General features: G+C 43.4%; 1 protein-coding gene and 1 pseudogene across 1 annotated transcript in view; both read right to left on the minus strand.

Annotated features, from left to right (window-relative positions):
* The window catches only part of Fto (FTO alpha-ketoglutarate dependent dioxygenase), a 366039-nt gene that overhangs the window by 323828 nt on the left and 28720 nt on the right, over positions 1-13491 (minus strand). The window lies entirely within an intron of this gene.
* On the minus strand, positions 10858-11003 carry LOC128104887 (uncharacterized; annotated as a pseudogene).

Here is a 13491-nt window from a genome sequence, read left to right on the forward strand (position 1 = left end):
CCCCGGGTGCACACCAGAAGGTTCAGCTCTTGGAAAACAGCCTCTTACTCAGCAGAAACATCATGGCGATGGAAATATCTAAGACATTCCTATAAAACAGACGTAAGTGATGACATCCAGTCACTATGTCCAGATCTTAGGAAAATCCCAGGTAACACATGTAATAGTCAGCTAAGATGTCACAAAGCCATGCCAGCTGTCAGCATTCTTGTAGAAAAGACACTGGGGCAGGGAAAACACAAGTTCTGGGACTTCTTGTTAACATTTACCGTGTGGTCCTAGGGTTAGGGGTGGCACTGCTAAATATTCATGTCAGAATAGCAAGGAAGACACAGCCTTCTAATTCCAGGCCACACCTACCTACGGAGAAAGGCCAACAGAGATAACTGCTGCAAAGAAGTAGCTTCGCTGGGGCTGGAGAGAGAGCTCAGCACTGGCTGCTCTTCCAGTGGACCCAGGTTCAATTCCCAGCACCCACATGGCCGCTCAAGCCTGTCTGTAACTCCAGTTCCAGGGGATTCCATACCCTCACAGAGACATACATGCAGGCAAAACACCAATGCACATTAAAAAAAATACATAAATAAATAAATTTTAAAAAAGAAGTAGCTTTGCTACTTTATATTCTTAGTCCCACTGTAGATTATGATGGTTGCCTAGGAAACAAAATGGCATATTTCTCCTTCCTTTTTTACTAAAAGAGGGAGTATAAGTGTATACAAGTGTTTTAAAGATAATGTAACTACTACAAAGGCTAAGAAATAGACATGAAGACAGTAATCATCACAAAAAGAAACAGACAAAAAATACAATAGGAACGAAGGGTATGGAGATGGGAAATACCATCCCTAAGATCCCAAATATTCTGAGTCTAAATATAGAATCTCAAAGAATTTTAATTTATTATTATTGTGGATGTGTGCATCTGAAGGAGGTGGGTGCATGCGTGCCATGGTGTGCTTGTCAAGGACAGAGGACAACTCTCTACAGTGAGTTCTCTTCTTCTTCCTTGACCCGGGTTCTGGGATTGAATGCAAGTCATCAGGCCAGCAGGGCAAGCGCTTTGGAGCCATCTCGGCCACCCCACATCACAACTTTCCAACTCCTTCTGGAAAAGGTACTGTCTTAAACTATCTACACCACTTCTTCCTTGCCATTTATACATTCACAAGGCATCGCACCGAATCTCTGTTAACATCCAGCTTTCAGGGCTGGAGAGATGCCTCAGTGGTTAAGAGCATGCATGTACTGCTCTTCCAGAAGACCTGAGTTTGAGTCCCAGCACCCACATCAGGTGGTTCACGAACACCTGTAACTCCAGCTCCAGGGGGAATCCAACACCTCCTGCCCCACCCAGGGCATGAGTGCAGATGCCCACACAGACACACACACACATAATTTAAAATGTATATATTTTTTTTAATTTGCTTGGCGTGGTGGTATACACATTTGATCCCAGCACCTGAGAGGCAGAGGCAGAGGCAGGTAGATCTCTGTGAGTTTCAAGTCACCCTGGTCTACATATAGAGTTCCAGGCCAGCCAGAGCTACACAGTGAGACCCTTCTATATTTAAAAGAAAAAAAAATTAAATTAAGTGGAGTTTTCAACTAAAACCAGCAAGAAGGCACTCTTTGGCTGTTGGGATTATAAACATTAAACATGAAAATAAACTTGAACAGACAAATGTTAGTAAGGAAACAGAAGCTGGACCTCTTCTATACTGCTAACAGAGTGTGCCAAGATAACTCACCTTAGTGAGAGCTTGGCAGCTGCTGAAAAAGTTAAGCACAGAGTGAAACATCAACTCCATTCCTGGATGAGGAAGGTGTGTGTGTGTGTGTGTGTGTGTGTGTGTGATGAAGACAAAGGATTACAATGTCCACATAAAAATCTGCCTCTGAATGCTTATGGCAGCAACATTCATGATAACTACGAAGTAGACTAATCCAAATATCTGCCAACTGATGAATAGTGAATAATGGAATTCAGCCATAAAAGGAAATACAGCATTTGTATAGCCTTTAACCTAGATGAGCTTTGTAAACAGCAGGGTAAGTGACAGAAGTTAAGTGCGGTCCATAGAATATAGAATGTTCCTTACAGGCACACCTACAAACACAGAAGGCACATTTGTAATTGCTCAGGGCTAGGGAAAGGTAGTAGATGAGACAGACTATGAAAAGATAGAGAGTGGGTATAGGGTTTCTTTCAAAAAGAATGAAAAAGAGAATTTAGTATCAAGGGTTGTACTATCTAAGAATATATCATACCTTTAACTGTATGGTTTAAATGGATGAATTACATAATTTATATTTCGGTAAAGCTGTAATCATCTCTTTTTAGGAAGATGTGGGGAGAAAGAGTAAAAGCCATTATCCATTATAATCTTTCTACACAATGTGACTATTTTTCACACGTGTTATTAAGGTAATGAGAAACTTAATTATTGGAAAAAGCACATATAAAACAATAAAGTTGTCAAAGTAGAAATTTTTGGCTCAAGACGTTAATCAAAGGGAATAATCACTGTTTCCCTTGAGGACACCATGCAAAATAAAGGATGTTGCACATTACTTCTAGATGGCAAGAACTGCCCTTCCTATATATGCATATGTATATAGATATGTGTGCACATGCATATATGTATGTGTATGTACATATGTGTATGTGTGCACATGTGTATATATAAACAGATGCTTATACATGAATCTGCCTCTCAAAGACAAATACATAAATTATGTTCAACATGCAAAATTAAAAGCAAATTGTCAGGACACCAATGTATGCTTCTGTAAGTAGCATGTCAGGGCTTATGTTGTCAAAAATTGTGTCATGTGCTCTGCAGAAACAGGTACAGGCAGCATTCTTATCTTTCAGGGATTTGGCATTAAAGAGACACCAGGTATACCAACACAACAGCCACGAACCGAGTGGCTCAAACTGAAGCCATCACTGCATTCAACCAAAAGGAAGGATTTGGAGAGCCAGAAACTGAGAGCTAACCTTCCGCAGGACCAGGGTCTCCCACATAAACGCAAGGGGAAAGACTCAGAGGAATGAGCCTTGCTGGGAAGTTGAAGCATGTATGCCTGCAAAACAACAGGACAGTGAGAAGCTGGCATGGGAAGCAGGGAGGCAGAGATGGACCAAACTGGGAGAGAAGCTGATGACATGAGATGGTGCTTGGGAAACCAGGGACACAAGACCAACACTTCATCAAAAGCCACAGCAGAGTCAAATACTAATAAAACTCCTTTGTCAGCAAAGGCTGCAGTGGCAAAAGAACACGCTGGGGGAAGAGAAAAACAGAGGCAAGAGATGCAGTCTGGAGCCTTGCAATCTTTAGACAGCCCAAATTAAACCAAAGGCGACCAGGAAAGAGTAGGAGAGGTCTGATTTAGGAGCCGCTGACAGGCTGGGAGACCAGGCAACTTGCTCAAAGCAGAAGATAAGAAAAAGGGAACGTGGCCCTAGGAGTGCTAGGGAGGCCTCAGTGTTAGCTACGGTGAGATCAGCGATGATCAAATGATGGCAGGGTATCTCAGAGACGCAACGCTGCAAGTCTGACCTGGTCAACGCCAACAGTGCAGATCAGGACAAGTTAACCGACCTTGATACGGAGTGCAGGTTTCCTGTGTGGTGTAGATGAGAACTCGGGAACTAGTCAGTGTATTCAAACCCCAGCTCTACCAGCTTCTGGCTGGAGAACTCAGTGCACACAAACCTCTCTCCCCCTCGCTCTTCAACTGTAAAGCAAAAATAAAAATGACCCTTGTTTATAGGGCCACATTGTATTAAATGAGGTGATTTCCTAGTACATGCTAAATGCCAGAAGCTATGTCTACTATGACGCCTATAAAAAAAAAGAAGAAAGAAAAAACCTATTCTCTACTCGAAAAAAAAGAAACCAAACAAGTTTAAAATGTCTGCATAGCAAAGCCCAAGAGAGAAGAGACAGCCTACAACAGGGGAGAAAATCCTGGCCAGTGGTTCATCCGACAGCTAACTAAGACACAGAGTTTTAGGGCTGGGGGGACAGCTCAGTTAGTTAGATGCCCATCACATAAGCCTGGGAAGCCAGGTTCGGATCCCAGAACCCATGTAAAAAGCAGGGCATGGTAGCACTGGGCAGGGAAAGGGGAGAGCCCCAGGTCCCTGAAGCTCATTAGCCACTGCGCCCACCCAAATCAATGACCTGCAGATTCTGGGAGAGACTGTCTCAACAAATACAAAATAAAAGGTGTAGAGCCATCAGGGAGAGAGACTCAACATCTGCCTCTGGCACACACAACCACACACATGCACACATCCACACTAACAAGTACACCTACCACACACACGGCACATCATATACGTAACAAAACAAAACTTTTTTTAAAAAAAGAACAAATAGCTCAATTGATAAATGAAGAAAACAATTGAGCAACAATTCTCCCTCCACCCAAAGTACAAATGACCAAGAAATAAATGAAGAAAAAAAAAAGTTGGACATCTTGGGCTATCATGAAACTACACTGAAATTTGGTCTCACTTTGGTCAGTAACAAAAAGCAAGTGAAGGCTGTGAAGGTGGCTTATAAATTAAGAGCACTGGCTGTTCTTGCAGGGGACCAGGGTTCAATTCCCAGCACCCACATGACAGCTCACAACCATCTGTAACTCCAGTTCAAGGGGATACAACGCCCTCTTCTGGCCTCCACAGGCAGCAGGCACAAAAGTGGTGTGCATACATGCATGCAGACAAAACACCTCTGAGTGGTGTGCATACATGCATGCAGACAAAACACCTCTGAGTGGTGTGCATACATGCATGCAGACAAAACACCTCTATGCATGAGTGAAAGGAAGGCAGGCAGGCCAGCCAGCAAGTCCAGCAGGATAGTACAATGGGAAAAAGCACTAGTTATGCAAGCCCAGCGACCTGAGTTCAATCCGCAAGACTATGTAAAGGTGGAAGGAGAGAACTAACTCCTATGACATCCACACTCTTGCTACGGCACAAGCACATACATATACACCCTTGTGCACGCACACCTATTTGTACATCTCACACACACACACACACACACACACACACACACACACACACACATTATTATTTTTAGAAAGAAAGAAAACAAATGATACAAGCTTAGGAAATGGCTCAGTTAGTAAAATGTTTTCTGTGCCAGCATTAACACATGATCCCCAGTACCCATGCAGAAGGTCAGGCATGACAATACACACTTGGAATCCCAGCACACACTTACAATTCAAGGTCTTGCTGACCAGCTAGTATACCCAAATTGGTGAGTTTTAGGTTGCCATGGTTACTTTTCTATTGCTATGCTGAGGCATTATGACCAAGGCAACTTATAGAGGAAGGAATTTATTGGCTTCTATTGCCAGAGGATTAAAGTCCATGACTATTGTATAAGGCAGTATGGCAGCAGGTAGGCAACCATGGCACTGGAGCAGTAGCTGAGGGCTTACATCTTGATCCACAAGCATGAGGCACAGATAAGAGACTCAGAATGGGACTAGTCTTTTGAAACCTCAAAGCCTACCCCTAGTGATACATTTCCTCCAAGGCCACACCTGCTAATCCTCCCCATATAGTTCCAACAACTGGGAACCAAGCATTCACATATATAATCCTATGGGACCGTTCTCATTCAAATCACCACACAGGTTCAGAGAAACTCTGTTTTGAAAAATAAAGTAGAGAAAGATAAAGACACCAGACATCAACCTCTGGCCCAACATTCAAGTGCACATGTGCACACTGACACACACACTTGCACAAACACATTCACTGCATGTTAAAAAGAAAACAAATAACAAATGCTGGTGAGGATGTAAGTAAAAACAAAGCCTTCTACAGTGCTGGTGGGAGCATAAAGTAGTAGTCACTATGGAAATCAGAATGGAGGTTCCTAAAACAACTCAAGATGGCTGGGCTGTAGTGGTGCATGCCTTTAATGCCAACATTCAGGAAGCAGAGGCAAGTGTGGATCTCTGAGTTTGGGGCCAGCATGGTCTACAGAGCAAGTTCCAGGCCAGCCAGGCTACACAATGTGATCCTGGCTCAAGAAAAGAGAACTACAAATGAAACTGTCATATGACCCAGCTATCCACCAGAAGGACTCTAAGTGAGCACACCACAGAGGTGCCTACACATCCATGGTCACTGTAGCACTATTCACTACAGCTAAGTTTTGGAGTACTACCCAGCTATAAAGAACAAAACCACATCATTAGCAGAGAAAATAGACGGGACTAGAGATCATCACACTAAGTAATGCATGCTAGACTCAGAGAGTTATTACATGGTTTTGGATTTGTTCCTCCTCATAACCATAATGTAAAATTTTAAAAGACATGGAAGTAGAAAGCGGACCAGCAAAGGAAAGGGACCTACGAAAGGAGAGTGGGGACAAGATAGGATAATGTTGGGCATGAATAAGATCATACATGTACCAAAACATCATAATAAAACCCACTGTTCTGGACATTAACGTTAGTAAACATTCTGAAAGGAGACGGGGACCCTGCTTCTTACACAGACAGACAAAAGCCAAACCTTCAGCTGTGTGACACCCAAAATGATGCTATCCACACCCTCCTGCCTGGCTTCCAGGGCTGCTAACTGAATTCCCCATTCCACGAAGCTCATACCACGGAACCTGCCAGTTTCCACCAACAGGCATAACTCTTTCCACCCTGACTTTTCAAAAGACCTACACAAAAAGACGGGTCACTTTATTGTTGTCTGAAACGAGCTGAGTCCCAGTTGGGGACCTGGCAAAGATGGGGGCCCCAGGAGGCCTTCCCTGACTCCCGAAGCCTGTTAGCAGATCTGCACCAGCTGCCTAAGAAATGGAGCCACCCTTTCTAAGCACTTCTGCCATTGTTTTGAAACTATGTCTAATCTCTGTGCTGCGCCGTATGATGAGACCTCGGAGGCCCAAGGCCTGTCCTCTTCTCTGTCCTGACCTCAGGAGCGCGTCCCCAGACTCAAGGAACAAACTAAGACACTGTATGTGCTAGTAAAATGTGTTGACTAGATGATGCAAAGTTCCAGTCCACGTCCTAAATGTGTTTATCTCAAGGGGTAACACTGTAACAGTGGCCACACCACTCTGGAATTAACAAGCAAAACTGATTCCCAGCCATATATTGGGAGCAGAGGAACAACTGTCTACTCCACACCTGCTCTAGCTCCTCCTTCTCTGCTTCTGTCAACAGCAATGAACCCAAAGATAGACCCTCGCTCTCTATGGCAAGCACAAAAACTTCATTTCCTTCTGACAGATATCCCTTTTCCCAGAATTCCTTGAAACTAGGAATGGCCAACTAATGCTGTCCTGGATAACAGGACATAGGAGGAACCTGCTGGTACCACGATTTTTCTCCTAATACAAAAATTCTCTCCTGTCTTCCCTTTTCTGGCTTTAAGTGCCTTTACATGAGAACCTGACCACTGACACTGGTATGGCCATCTAGGATCACTAGGTTTTAAGCTAAAGCACCAGGATCCACATGCTAAAAACAGCGAAGCGGGAAACTATATAGACAGGGCCGGCATTTGATTATACGGTGAAGCGACTGTTGGACGGACTTTCTTCCAGGCAGCTTCTAACAGTTGTTCCCCAGCTCACTGTTACCTGGGATTCTGGTACTTGGGGCCAATGTTCGCAGACAAAGGCACACAACTCTTCACTGCACATCCATTCTACTACAATACCTGTCATCCCACCTGAGCTGTAGGTGTTCAGCATCTGCAATTAAATGAGCACTGTACTTCCTATGTGAGAAGCAAAGTGGGATTTAGAAAACATTAGAGATTGCTTCCTTCACCAGACCATGTCTGCTTCTCTCAGATTCTGACAGAGGATTTATAACAGCAGAATAAAACAGACACCAGGCATTATACAATTGAAATAGCTTCCTTTGAAAGGAGGGGAGTTAATCCCATACAGAAGAGACTAAATACTACTGAAATCCAGAACCCGATACTATGACTAGCTAGTTTTTTCCTATCCCAAATCATCTTAAAAGTGTAAGCATGGGCTAAATAGGTGGCTTAGTGGGTGAGTGTGCATACTGTGCACACATGAGGATCCGGGTTCGAATCCCAGCATGCATGTAAGAACCCAAGTGTCAGTGCATGCATACCTGTAACCCCAGAGCCACAGGGGGCAGAGATGGGGGGACTGCCAGGGCTTGGTAGCTTCCAGCCTAGTTCGGGGTTCAGTGAGAAATCCTGCCTCAAAGGAGTAAGGTGGGGAATGATAGAGCAGGACAGACACACCCACAGACACATATACATTGAACAAAATTTTTAAAAAAATCTTTACATTTTTAAAAGTTAAACATGACAAAAAAAAATGGAAAAAGAAAAGGTCTGGGGAAAAAAAGAAAAACCAAACCATCACTGTTAGATTTGACCTCAGCAAAGCTAAACCAAGATAAAGGCACTGGCCACCAAGCCTAACAACCCGAATCCCAAGAACCCATGTGACAGAAAAAGAGAACAGACTCCTAGACGTTGTCCTGTCCTCCACAGGTGTGCACATGTGCACACACTGCAGAACATTCACACACACACACACACACACACACACACACACGGAAAATAAATCAATGCACGTACTGGAAAAACTAAAACTAAGAAATGCTGTTTTACTTCTCCATACTGACTTCATCTCCTTAGGGACATACGTACTGGTGGGACCTCTGGGTCATATGACACTTCTATTTTTAGGTTTCTGAGGAGCCTCCAGACTGCCCCATAATTACTATACTAATTTACACTCCCACGGACAGCATATAAGATTTTCTTTTTCTCCATATGCCAGTCAAAACTTCTTATTTTTGTCTTTAACATAATCTTTTAAATTGGGACGAGGTGCTTCTCACTGTGTATTTCATTTGCATTTTCCCGGTAATTAATGATGCTGACTATTTTTCATATCTCTATTAACCAAATTGTGTCTTCTTTTGAGAACTATCTGAGGCAGGATAGGAAGGCAGGGAAAACTGGGCCGATGGGGGCGGGATTACTGATCCCACCCAGGTGTCTGGCTGAAGCCTTCACCAGTAGCCCTGGAGCTGAATTCTAGCACAACTGTCAACTGCTTAAGACCTTCTCCCTTCAAAGCCATAAACCTGCAAGCTTCTAAGACTCTCACAGGGGGAAAAAAGGACTAAGCTCCTTGGGGAACCCTAAGCAGCCTCCAGTTTTATCTCATCAAATATAACTACAACCAACGTATCTCCAAAGCCACTTTACCTTCCCCCTTATCATAAAAGGGGGGCTGAGCACACACCTTTAATCCCAGCATTCCTCAGACAGAGGCAGGCAGATCTCTGAGTTTGGGGCCACTCTTTGCTACACAGGGAGGTTCTAGGCCAGTCAGGACCACACAGCAAGACTGAGTCAAAGAAAAAAGAAGAAGAAAGAGGGGAGGAAGAGGGAGGGGAGAAGGAAGGGAGGGGAAGGGTGGGAGAGAAGAAGGGAAGAATGGAGGAAGAAAGGGAGAGAGGGAGAGGAGGGAAGAAGGAAAGAAGGGAGGGAGCGAGGGAGGGAGGGAGGGAGGGAGGGAAGGAAGGAAAAGAAGAGGAAAAGGGAGAGCAACCTTTTGAGCTGTAACCTGAGATCACTAACTATATACTAAGGATGCTAATGATGCTAAGATAACTAATTGCTTCCTCTCTCTTGCAAAAGCTATATTCAACACCTCACCTGCCCCACTCTAAAGAAGCACAGTCCACACTTGGGTCTGTCTTTCCTTCTGAGCATCTCTCTCACTCTTTAATAAAATTTCCAATTCTACTTCACTACCAGCTAGTCCTCAAATTCTTTTCATCAGTGAAGCCGGGAATCCCAGGTGGGCCGGGGTTAAAGTCCCGAAAAATCTATGGCAGCTCCTTGGGCTAGTGAAGGTGGCAGCGTGGAAATGCATCTCTGCCCCCTCCTGCATTAGCCAGGGTTCTCTAGAGGAACAGAATTGATTGAATGAGTGTGTGTGTGTGTGAGTGTGTGTGTGTGTTTCCTGATGTTTTGGTTTGGTTTGGTTTGATGTTTGGGTTTTGATTTTTTTGTTGTGTTTTTGAAAGAGAGAACAAGAACATGAAAGTGGCTGGAGAGGAAAAACATGATCAAAGGATATTTTATGAAAAAAAATAAATAAACAAATCCAATGGCCATAAAAGCGTGGGGTTCATTATGCTCATTTGGCTGCTGGGGTCGTTAGTGCTTCCATATAAATTTCAAGATTTTGTTTTCTAATGTGAAGAATCACACTGGGATTTCCAATGGGATTGTATTGAATCTACAGGTCACAGGCTAGTATGGACCTTCTATCAATAATCCTTACAATCCACGAACACAGGCTATCTTTCCATTTAATTGTATCTTCTTCAATTTGTTTTATTTTCACCTCTTTGATTAAATTTACTCCTAGGTAAGCTTTTCTGTGGTTTTCATATATCCTTTTTTGGTTTCTGCAACATGCTACCTGGAATTGAACCCAGGACCTCATGCATGCTAGGTAAGTGCTATGCCATAGAGCTATACCCTGGCCAGCAAAGGGACCGTGACAGAGATTAGTCTCTTGGTGTCCTTTTTCAGATAGTTTGTCACTGACATTTCAAATGCTAGCATTTACATGGTTTGAAAATGTCCTCGATTGATTCAAATGAGGGATGAATTTTTAAATGCCTTCAATTTGAAGAGTGATGGTGCTTTTCTGTGTGCACAATTTGTAGAACTGTTTAGCTAATAAGAACCTATGGTGGAGCTGGAGAACCTGCTCTTATAGGTTTGGTTCCCAGCACCCACATGGCAGCTCACAACCATCTGGAACTCCAGTTCCTAGGGATCCAACTTCTGGCTTCTGTGCACACCAGACATGCACGTGGTGCACAGACATCCATGCAGGCACCCAAACATGCAGATAAAATTAAAATTAAAAAAACAGATACTACACTTGATCTTGGCCAAAAGGCTCAGAGGCAGACAAGTTGTAGAACTGTGTGCTACATTTAGTATTGTTATTCTTGTCTGAACTTTGCTTAGCGTTTTTCAAGTCCATAGTCCATACATAGAAAACTCCTCCATCCGGCTAAAGTAAACTGTACTCTACAGCTCTCATGCTCTGGAGGAAGCTCTGGGTCATTTTATTTTGTTGTAATGTTCTTTATGAAGCATGAGACAAACTAAGGCCGCCTGAAACACCAGGTAGGGAAGGCGAAGCTTTCTCATCTCCCTACAACTTTACCTCAAGGCAGACAGGCTGGACCACACAATGTGTAGCAGAACCCTGCATTATATCAAACACATCAAAACAGCACAACTTTTTCCAAGAATTCTCTGACAGTGGCCTCAGAGCCATGTCAGTCAACGTATTTTAACTCAGGGGAACCCTCCTTCACTAGGGAGTGGGTCTTATCTCTCCTTGTTGTTATCTCAGAGACTATCGACTCTACAACTGTGTATTTAGTTCACCTTTAGACAGGCAGGCAGGCCATGCCAGTGAGCATGCTTGTGAGTAAATATATGTTAAATATAAATCGGACTGTAAGACCTGCGATCTTGGGGCTCCGCAATGAGACGAGTCCTCACTAGGATGTGTAATCTGTCATACAGAGTCAGACTTCTTGTCCCCCCTATTCATTCAGTCCTTGCCCTGCTACAGTGTCGCTTAATCCCTTCTTCCCAATGCATCTCATCAGGAGCCAAAACTGTCAAACATTTCTAGGGGCAAACAGAAATCTGCTGGCTTTTTTTTTTTTTTTTTAATGCCTGTTGTTGTTACGAGAGGTGACAATGTAATCTGCCTCAGGCACCTCTCTCCATCCATGCCAGGCAGGCTCTTCTCCTTTTATCAGAAAGGAGAGTGGGTCATCTCATGTTAGTACATGTTGACACCACTGCTAATAAAAGCAAGATAAGAAGAGGCTGCCCTAAAGGTGCCTTAAGCTCTGCTTTCCTAAAAGATACTTCACAGTTGGAGCTGGAAAATGGTGCGAGTCACCCACACAGGTCTCACCCGGGCAGGCAGTAAGACAGAGTAAGGCACAGAAGACCAGCAGGGACACCTAGATCAGGAGATCACTACCCCGTGGGTGGTGTGAGCTGCACCTGTCAACAGACCACAATGAAGTAGGACACTGGTTCATTCCTCAAAAAAAGCAGCAGAGATATGAACAAGACAATCCATCCTGAATCTCAAATTCAAAACATCAGGAGAGGCCAAGAGTGGCACTACATGCCTACAATCCCAGCACACAAGAGGCTGAGGCAGGAGGGTCACAAGGCTGAAACAGCCTGGGCTACATAGTAAAGTCTTGACTCAAAAACAAAACAAAAAAAACAAAAAGGTAACAGCAACCTTAAAAAGCTGCCAGTCAATAGTTTTCAAATGCTCATGTTTCAAATGATTAATATGAGAGAAATATTATCCAACTTACAAGCAAATGAAACATACACAGATGCTGAGCTCTCCTCAGGTGCCCACATGAAGCTGCGGAGCCTGGGGGAGCCTGGGACAGGTGAGGATCACAGAACCACAACTCACACACCTCCTGAGAAGACTCTAGTTCTTTCAGTCCCTTTAGCTTTTCTCATGCTCTCATAGCCATGACTAAACCCTCCTCTGGATCATCCCTTCTATTCCAATCCCAACCACAGTTCAGCCTCTCTCACAGATGATCTAACAACAAGTTTACAGAACAAGCTGCCTTGAGAAATACACAAACATTTTCTAAAACGGAATCTGGAAATATGCATCAAGGCCCTTAAAAAAAATTAACATCATTCGCCCCAAGTGTTCTAAGAATTTATCAACTAATTCAAAAGAGCATTATTTGAGCTAACAGAATTAATGAGACAACTAGTTGGTCAACCACAAGGAACTGTTAAATAAATTATTGTATCCATAGGGGTCTATTGTGGTTTGGCATTAAAATACTTTGAATATAATTAAAAGTACAAAAGAAAACAAACAACAATGCACACACACACAGAACAAATAAACCATGACAGCACTACACAGAATGATCTGACAATAAGCAGACAGATGGATGAATAAACTGCTAAATTTACTTAGCAAATGGGAATACCAACTTTGACAACTATTTTAGCAAAGCAACTCAACTCACATGTTAGACTTCTTTAAAGTAATGTGAGGGTCTATCGGAGGCTAACTTGCTCCCCCAACACTACCACATCTTGGTGCCATTTTGAGGAATGTAGTCTACTTCCTAATGTTCTCAACGCTCCCCCTCCTCTTCTTCCACAAGGCTGGGCATCCGGCCTATGGGAGGACAGAACACTGAAAGACGCTCTTCAAAATCCATAGTACATCTGGTCTAGGTGTTCCTATAGACTCCGCCATAATAGGTGACAACTGTTTTGTGCTGAACAATGCAAGATATTGGAAAGTCAAGAGATGAAGGACAGAGTCTTGCCTCCGAGGAGCTCAGAGACTAGACAAGTAAATGGAC

Source organism: Peromyscus californicus, unplaced genomic scaffold (genome assembly GCF_007827085.1).
Source record: "Peromyscus californicus insignis strain IS unplaced genomic scaffold, ASM782708v3 Scaffold_8__1_contigs__length_139910024, whole genome shotgun sequence".
NCBI classification, from domain to species: domain Eukaryota; kingdom Metazoa; phylum Chordata; class Mammalia; order Rodentia; family Cricetidae; genus Peromyscus; species Peromyscus californicus.